The sequence below is a fragment of the Homarus americanus genome, unplaced genomic scaffold (assembly GCF_018991925.1).
Source record: "Homarus americanus isolate GMGI-L3 unplaced genomic scaffold, GMGI_Hamer_2.0 scaffold51227, whole genome shotgun sequence".
Lineage (NCBI taxonomy): Eukaryota > Metazoa > Arthropoda > Malacostraca > Decapoda > Nephropidae > Homarus > Homarus americanus.
The window spans coordinates 54,532-63,118 of NW_024744790.1; positions in this window are offsets into that span (position 1 = coordinate 54,532).

An 8,587-nucleotide genomic window follows, 5' to 3' on the forward strand; every position below is an offset into this window, starting at 1 on the left:
TATTTGTGACGTCACATAGGTAAATTCACACCTTAGTTTTGTCATACTTTAATTTTTTTTTTAAAGAACAAATAAAACTTTTAAAAAATTTGATGTTTATTTTCCAGTGTGGCGGCATGACTTACATTATAAACTAACGACTTAATTGCCTTGTTTGTATTGTAACGGTCGGCAGGGATATTCGAAGCAAGGGTTAGGTTAGGTTAGTCCTTGATTAGAAGTGAGTAGATGACTCAGGTCAAGGTCGAGGTCAAGGTTAAAGATTCACACTTGAGGAACAACCACTTGTTTATGCATCAGTCGTTGGAGGAGGAACTTGAAGAAGATGTTTTGCGTGTCATTGATGAGGAAAGAATCTGTACGGTACATGTCTTATGCAGGAGAGAGAGAGAGAGAGTGTGCGTGCGTGCGTGCGTGCGTGCGTGCGTGCGTGCGTGGGGGATGAGTTGGGTACACGTCCACACATTCAAGTCGGTCATAGTTTGCGTGCGTGTGAGTACTTGCATGCTTGAGTGTTTGCGTGAGTGATTGTGTGCGTGCGTGTGAGTCTTTGCATGCGTGCGTGGGGGGTAAGTTAGGGTTCACTTACGTCCAGGGCGGCCACAGGTAGCGGAGGAGCCTCTGATAGAATCTTTAAAGTGAGATTCTCTTCACGCCTTTCAATTTTCCCTCACTCCCTCCCTCCCTCCCTCCTTCCTTCCTTCACTTCCTCCTTCCCTCCTTCATACCCCCTCCTCCCTCCTCCTCCTCCTCCTTCCTTCCTTCCTTCTTCTTCATCCTTCCTTCCTTCGCCTTCATTCTTCCTTCCTTCCTTCCTTCCTTCTTCCTTCAACCTTCCTTCCTTTGCCCCATATTTAACCTTCTCCTTCCTTCACTCCCGTATTCATTACTTCCTGAATTTATATGCAGAGAGAGAGATTAGTTGACAGTTCTCTAAATCATTTCGAATTTGACAAGGACATATTATTTTTTTACAACAACAAAAAAACAACAACAACTAGTCCCTGGTATTAGGAACCTTGAGTACAGAGACAGGTTAAAACATCTTAATTTATACTCCCTTGAGAGACGTAGAGTGAGGGGCGACATGATAGAGCTGTATAAATGGAAGTCAGGGCTGAACAAAGGTGATATAACAAAGGTACTCAAACTATCCAACCAGGAGCGAACTCGTAGGGATGGTTTTAAAATAGAGTAGTGGATGAGTGGAACAAGTTATAGACCCCGCTGTAGTTTCCTCAATTCTTACGTTCTTTGCACCATTTATTTTCCTCTTTATTTATCAACTTTACTTAAAAAAAATGAATAATTGAACTTTTTTTTTCCCTCCTCCTTGTGTTCGTGTTGACAGTCCTGATGAATGAGGTGGAAAATTTATCCACGAGAATAATGTAATATAATGAAGCTGAAACATATTGTATTACACGAGGGATGGTGGAGTTAAGTTAGGTTAGGTTAGGTTAGGTTAGGTGCAGTGGTGAGAGAATTGTTTACTTCGTCTTGAGGTGTGAGAGAGACGTGTTGGTGAGAGGATAATGGAGATACCAGCCCTCTCAGCCCTCTCAGCCCTCATACCGGCCCCCATCTGCCGTCGGCACCACACCTGACTCCGCTGCCCACTCCACCTGACCTCTGCTGCCCACTCCACCTGGACCTCCGTCACCACTCCACCTGACCTCTGCCGTCGGCACCACTCTGACCTCCACAACACACTACCTGACCTCCGCTGCCCACTCCACTCACCTCCGCTGCCCACTCCACCTGACCTCCGCTGCCCACACCACCTGACCTCCGCTGCCCACACCACTGACCTCCGCTGCCCACCTCCCCACCCTCCGCCGCCCACTCCACCTGACCTCCGCCGCCCACCCACCTGACCTCCGCCGCCCACACCACCTGACCCTCCGCCGCCCACACCACCTGACCTCTGCCGCCACTCCACCTGACCTCTGCCGCCTACTTCCACCTGACCTCCGCTGCCCACTCCACCTGACCTCCGCCGCCCACACCACCTGACCTCCGGCTGCCCACACCACCTGACCTCCGCTGCCCACTCCACCTGACCTCCGCCGCCCAATTTGACCTGACCTCCTGCTGCCCACTGACCTGATCTCCGCTGCCCACCTATTCTGATCTCCGCCGCCCACTCCACCTGACCTCCGCCGCCTACTCCACCTGATGGTTAGATAATTCCATAAAAATACAAAGTCAATCTCCCAGTGCTGACGTCACTCTCATTATTGGGTTAACTTTGGCTCCGAATTCTTACAGCCAATGACAAGTGATGTATGTGTGTGTGTGTGTGTGTGTGTGTGTGTGTGTGTGGTGCAGACTCGTTTAGTTGAGTGTGTATGTTTTAGAGTGACTAATTTTGTGGAATGATCCGTGGATGTGTGTGTGAGTGTATGTCTGTATGTGCGAGAGACATACATACATACATACATACATACATAAAATGATAGCTAGTTGGATAGATAAAATGGATAAATGGATAAACTAGACGTGGATACCCAGGCTGGATGAGTATGGATGAGTGGATAAGGATAGAATGACCTGGATAGTTGGGAAGTTCTTGGATATTACACTTGTCTGAGAATTATTAAATGAAAAGAATAAAATAAAAGAGGTATTTTTGTGTGGTCCGGGAGAGTGTTTGTTGACCTGTTCTCTCTCTAATAATTTCAGTGGTGGGAGGTGACACTTAACAATCCAGCACGCACCAAGTGTGACAGATCTGATTACGTGTAACAGCTGTACCTGTGGATGGGGGTTGTGGGTGGGGGGGGGGAATAGGTAGGTCGGTAAGCTCGTTGATAGGTATTTTAATCTTGTTTTTTTTCTTGTGTTTTCCTTATTATTTACTTGTTTGTTTTGTTTACTATTGGTTTTATTAAGTATTGTGATAGTTTCTGTATGTGACTTGGCCATTAGACTTTATATTAAACATGATGTCCCGTCGACGCTTTTTGTGTGGGTGTGGAGTTAGAGGGATGGATGTGACGTGAAGGTAGAAGAGGTGGAGTGGGGGTGGAGTGAGAGGGTGAGTGAGGTGGAGTGGAGTGGTGGGGAGGGTGGAGTGAGGTGGGGTGGAGTGGGGTGGGGTGGAGTGGTGGGTGAGGGGAGGGGTGGAATGGTGGGGTGGAATGAGAGGGTGGATGGAGTGAGGTGGGGTGGAGTGGGTGGTGGGAGGGGTGGAGTGGGTGGGGTGGGTGAGGTGGGTGGAATGAGAGTGGGGTGGAGTGAGGTGGGGGTGGAGTGAGGAGTGATGGACGCAGGTAACATTGAGATAACATATTAAAATATCTTTATTCCTCTCGTTTGAATTAATTAGTTAGTAGACGTTGTTTAACTTGACCTGTCCTGTGACCTCTGACCCAATTAAATGATAAACTATCGGCTTGGCAACGGGACGCGTGACTGGGGCAAGTATGGGTCGTGGTGGGTCATCATGGGGTTAGGCTGTGGTGGTCGACCTTATGGAGGTTTGTGGCTTGGCACTGTCTGGTCGCTAACGTGTGGAGGCAATTAATGGGAGTGCGTCGATGGGGGAATAATCCTTGAGTTGTGACGCTCGTGGTGGTGGTGGTTGATGGTGGTTGGTGGGTACTGGTGGTTGCGATTGGTGGTGGTTGCGATTGGTGGTGATTGGTGGTTGATGGTGTTTGATGGTGGTTGATGGTGATTGCGATTGGTAGTGGTTGGTGGCGGTTGATGGGGGTTGGTGGGTACTGGTGGTTGCGATTGTGGGTTGTTGGGGCGGTGGTGTTTGTGATATTTAGAACTGGTGGTGATTGATAGTGGTGGTTGATGGTGGTGATTGGTAGTAGCGCTGGTTGGTTGGTTCCTGTTATTACCATCCACGCTTGAGCGACGACAAAGTCAACATCTCTTAATTAATTTCCAATTTACCCGCCAGCGTCTCATTTCGGTTGCGCGCCAAAATCCATCAAGAGCCACACACTACTATACTTGAACTTTCGCGCCAAAATTTAACATCTACGCCATAACGCCATCATATCCGCTGAAACTCTTAACTCAAAGCACCAAATATTCCGACAGGAGAGAAAAACACCCCATAAATTTCGCTTCCCGCCGCCAAAATCCCGACTTGCGCGCCATAATCAGAACTCTCCCGCCAACCTGAAACTCTCCGCCAAACCAAACTCTCACCAGACACTCTCCCTTAAAACCTGAACTCTCCCGCCAAAGAAACTCTCCCGCCAAAACCTGAAACTCTCCCCAAAACCTGAAACTCTACCCCCAAAACCTGAAACTCTACCCCCCAAACCCTGAAACTCTCCGCCAAAACCTGAAACTCTCCCCAAAACCTGAAACTCTCCCGCCAAAACCTGAAACTCTCCCCAAAACCTAAACTCTCCCTAAACCAGAAACTCTCCCCAAACCTGAACTCTCCCTTAAAACCTGAAACTCTCCCTTAAAACCTGAACTCTCCGCCAAAAGCTCTCCCGCCAAAACCTGAAACTCTACCCCCAAACCTGAACTCTACCCCAAAACCTGAAACTCTCCCACTAAAACCTGAAACTCTCCCGCCAAAACCTGAAACTCTCCACAAAACCTGAAACTCTCCGCCAAAACCTGAAACTCTCCTAAAACCCTAAACTCTCCCGCAAAACCTGAAACTCTCCCAAAACCTAAACTCTCCACTAAAACCTGAAACTCTACCCCCAAAACCTGAAACTCTCCCGCCAAAACCTGAAACTCTCCCACAAAACCTGAAACTCTCCCGCCAAAACCTGAAACTCTCCCTTCAAACCTGAAACTCTCCCGCCAAACCCCTAAACTCTCCCGCCAAAACCTGAAACTCTCCCTCAAAACCTGAAACTCTCCCGCCAAACCTAACTCTCCCTTAAAACCTGAAATCTCCCCAAAACCTGAACTCTCATAAAACCTGAAACTCTCCCGCCAAAACCTGAAACTCTCCCTTAAAACCTGAAACTCTCCCTTGAAACCTGAAACTCTCCCCCAAAACCTGAAACTCCTCCCCAAACCTGAACTCTCCCTAGCACCTGAAACTCTCCGCCAGAGACTCTCCCGCAAAACCTGAAACTCTCCCTTAAAACCCTAAACTCTCCCGCCAAAACCTGAAACTCTCCCCTGAAACCTGAAACTCTCCGCCAAAACCTGAAACTCTCCAAAAACCTGACTCTCCCTTAAACCTGAACTCTCCCTTAAAACCTGAACTCTACCCCCAAACCTGAACTCTCCCCCCAAAACCTGAAACTCTCCCCAAAAACCTGAAACTCTCGCCAAAACCCTGAAACTCTCCATAAAACCTGAAACTCTCCACTGAAACTGCTCTCGCCAAACCCTAAACTCTCCCTTGAAACCTGAAACTCTCACTTACCTGAATTCTCCTTAAAACCTGAAACTCTACCCCCAAACCTGAAACTCTCCCTTAAAACCTGAAACTCTCCTTAAAACCTGAAACTCTCCGCCAAAACCTGAAACTCTCCATAACCTGAAACCTCGCCAAACCTAAACTCTCCCGCCAAAACCTGAAACTCTCCCCTAAAACCTGAAACTCTCCACAAACCTAAACTCTCCTTAAAACCTGAAACTCTCCCTCAAAACCTCAAACTCTCCCGCCAAAACCTGAAACTCTCCCACAAAACCTGAAACTCTCCCGCCAAAACCTGAAACTCTCCCGCAAAACCTGAAACTCTACCAAAACCTGAAACTCTACCCCCAAAACCTGAAACTCTCCCACCAAACCTGAAACTCTCCCTTGAAACCTGAAACTCTCCCGCCAAACCTGAAACTCTCCCCTTAAAACCTGAAACTCTCCCTTAAACCTAAACTCTCCCTTAAAACCTGAAACTCTCCCCTAAACCTGAAACTCTCCCCAAAACCTGAAACTCTCCATAAAACCTAAACTCTCCCCTAAAACCTAAACTCTCCCTAAAACCAAACTCTCCACCAAAACCTGAAACTCTCCACCAAACATTTCCTCCCCATAAAACCTAAACTCTCCCCAAAACCTGAAACTCTCCCATAAAAACCTGAAACTCTCCCGAAAATATGAAACTCTCCCGCCAAAACCTAAACTCTCCCTTGAAACCTGAAACTCTCCCCGAAAACCTAAACTCTCCCGCTAAAACCTGAAACTCTCCCGCCAAAACCTGAAACTCTCCCGCCAAAACCTGAAACTCTCGCCAAAACCTAAACTCTCCCTAAAGCCTGAAACTCTCCCAAAACCTGAAACTCTCACCAAAACCTGAACTCTCCCCAAAACCTGAAACTCTCAAAACCTGAACTCTCCCGCTAGCCAGAATCACTCCCCAGCGCCACCCCTGTGCACTGAGGCAGAGGAATATCATCGTTTTAGCCACAATTTTTTTTTAGAGAGTTTGGGAAGAATCCATCTTGATGAAGTGGTGTAAGTGATACGGTGTTTTAGTCTTGATATTCTTGTTTTAACTTTTTTTTGTGTTTTGATGTTAGTGAACTTTGGTGTGTGTGTGTGTGTGTGTGTGTGTGTGTGTGTGTGTGTGTGTGTGTGTGTGTGTGTGTGTGTGTGTGTGTGTGTGTAGAGGGCTATATGAACGTCTCTTAACTAATTCTATCACTTCCTCCACTCTTCTTTCGTCACTTTCCAATTATTCCTCCCTCTTGTGGTCTCAGTGCCCTCTTACCAATCCTCCTTCCCCTTCACCCTTCCCCCTCACCTCCTACCCCCTCACCCCACACACACAACAAATGGCAGAGGAATCAGAAGAATAGACAAAAATGGATAATATATTTTTTTACGACCTAAGTTTACACATTTATCGTAGCGGGAGTTTGAGAGTTGAAAGTCAAGTGTTGAATAGGTCCATATAAATGCCTCTTATTATTATTTTTACTATTATTTATTTTATTTGAGATTTTAATATTTTTTGTTCTTTTCGGATCACCTGATGATTAGACACACTATCGTTACCTGAAGGTGTTAGGTTAGTTTTAGTGTTAGGTTAGGTTAGGTTAGGAGGTTAGGTTAGTTGGTTGGTTGTTAGGTTAGGTTGTTGTTAGGTTAGGTTAGTGTTAGGTTAGGTTAGGTTAGGTTAGTGTTAGGTTAGGTTAGGTTAGGTTGAGTTAGGTTAGTGTTAGGGTGAAATAACTTGGGGTGGTTAATGTTCAGGAGCTATATCGCCGTTGTTGATCTCTCTCTCTCTCTCTCTCTCTCTCTCTCTCTCTCTCTCTCGTGAGTGGGTTCGCACACATTACCTGACCTGGAAGTCGGTGAGTCGGAAGCCAGATAATGTTCAATATATGAGGCGTCAACACACACACACACACACACACACACACACACACACACACACACACACACACAGAGGCTCGTACGTTGAATTTTTTTACGTAATTCGAAACACCAAAACGTTTACGAAGAGTAATTAACTTAAAACCATTACATCTAATTACCTGTTTCTCCAATAACACGAGAATTACACCAGACACCTTAATTAGCTTCGTTCATTTAACACCTGTAGTTAAGAGACGAAATTAACATATATAGAGTTAATTTCCAAAGGTTGTAGTATTATGTTAATCTTAATCCCCCAAACTGGTGCTAAGTTAATGTTCCTAGTTAATTAAGTTTGGTTTGGTTTGGTAAGGTCAGGTAAGGTAAAGTAGAGTCTCAATTCAACTTTACAGACATATTTAGATATTTTGTGTGTGTGTTTTAGCTTAATATAACAAATTAAGTGAATTCTTACGATAAAAAAAAATCACTTACGATTTTTTGTGACTGGTATTAACATTTTATTGGGCCATTTATTCTCTCTTAAGATCTTGTCGTTTATATTAAGTGACGCTGATAATTTGTATTAGAGGTCGTTTGTGTGTTTTTGTTATTATTCTTTGTATTATTATTATTATTATTATTATTTTGATTATTATTGTTGCTATTATTTTTGTTTTTTGTTTCATTTATCACTACATATAGATGAAAACACCGAAATAACACAATTAAAAGGCGATGGGGCTGTGTGTAAAGCCCACGTGAGAGCAGGTATAGATGAAAGGTAATTGGAGAACCTTTGTTTCGTGCGCCTACCTGGTGGTGAGTGGCTGATAGATAGATAGGCAGTGAGTCAGGAAACAGTTGAAATATTTTTCCTTGGTCAGGTTAGGTCATGTAATCCGCTCAGTGTTTACAATGGTTTCTCAGTGAGGGAGGGAGGGAGAGAGAGGGAGGGAAGGAGAGAGGGAGGTTAGAATGAAGTAGAGGGATGGAGAGAGGAAGGATAGGAGGGAGGGAGGGAGGAAATGAATAAGGAACGATGGAAAGGAATGAAAAGGGGATGGGAGGGAAGGAACGTGTATATGATAATAGGGGAGAATGTTGGTGAGAATAAAAAAGGAAGAGAGAGAGAGAGAGAGAGAGAGAGAGAGAGAGAAAAGGGAGGAGGGAACAGGTCACGTTCTGATGTCTCACGAGAGAAGGATTACACCTGGCACGTGTTGTTGCTCCACCTCTGCTCCTGCCACCTCGTGTTTGTGGGCACGTGATGGTGGGGGTGGAGGGTGGAGGTGGGCGTGGGGTAGAGCAGGGAAAGTTGGGGGGAGTGACGGGGGGTGGAGT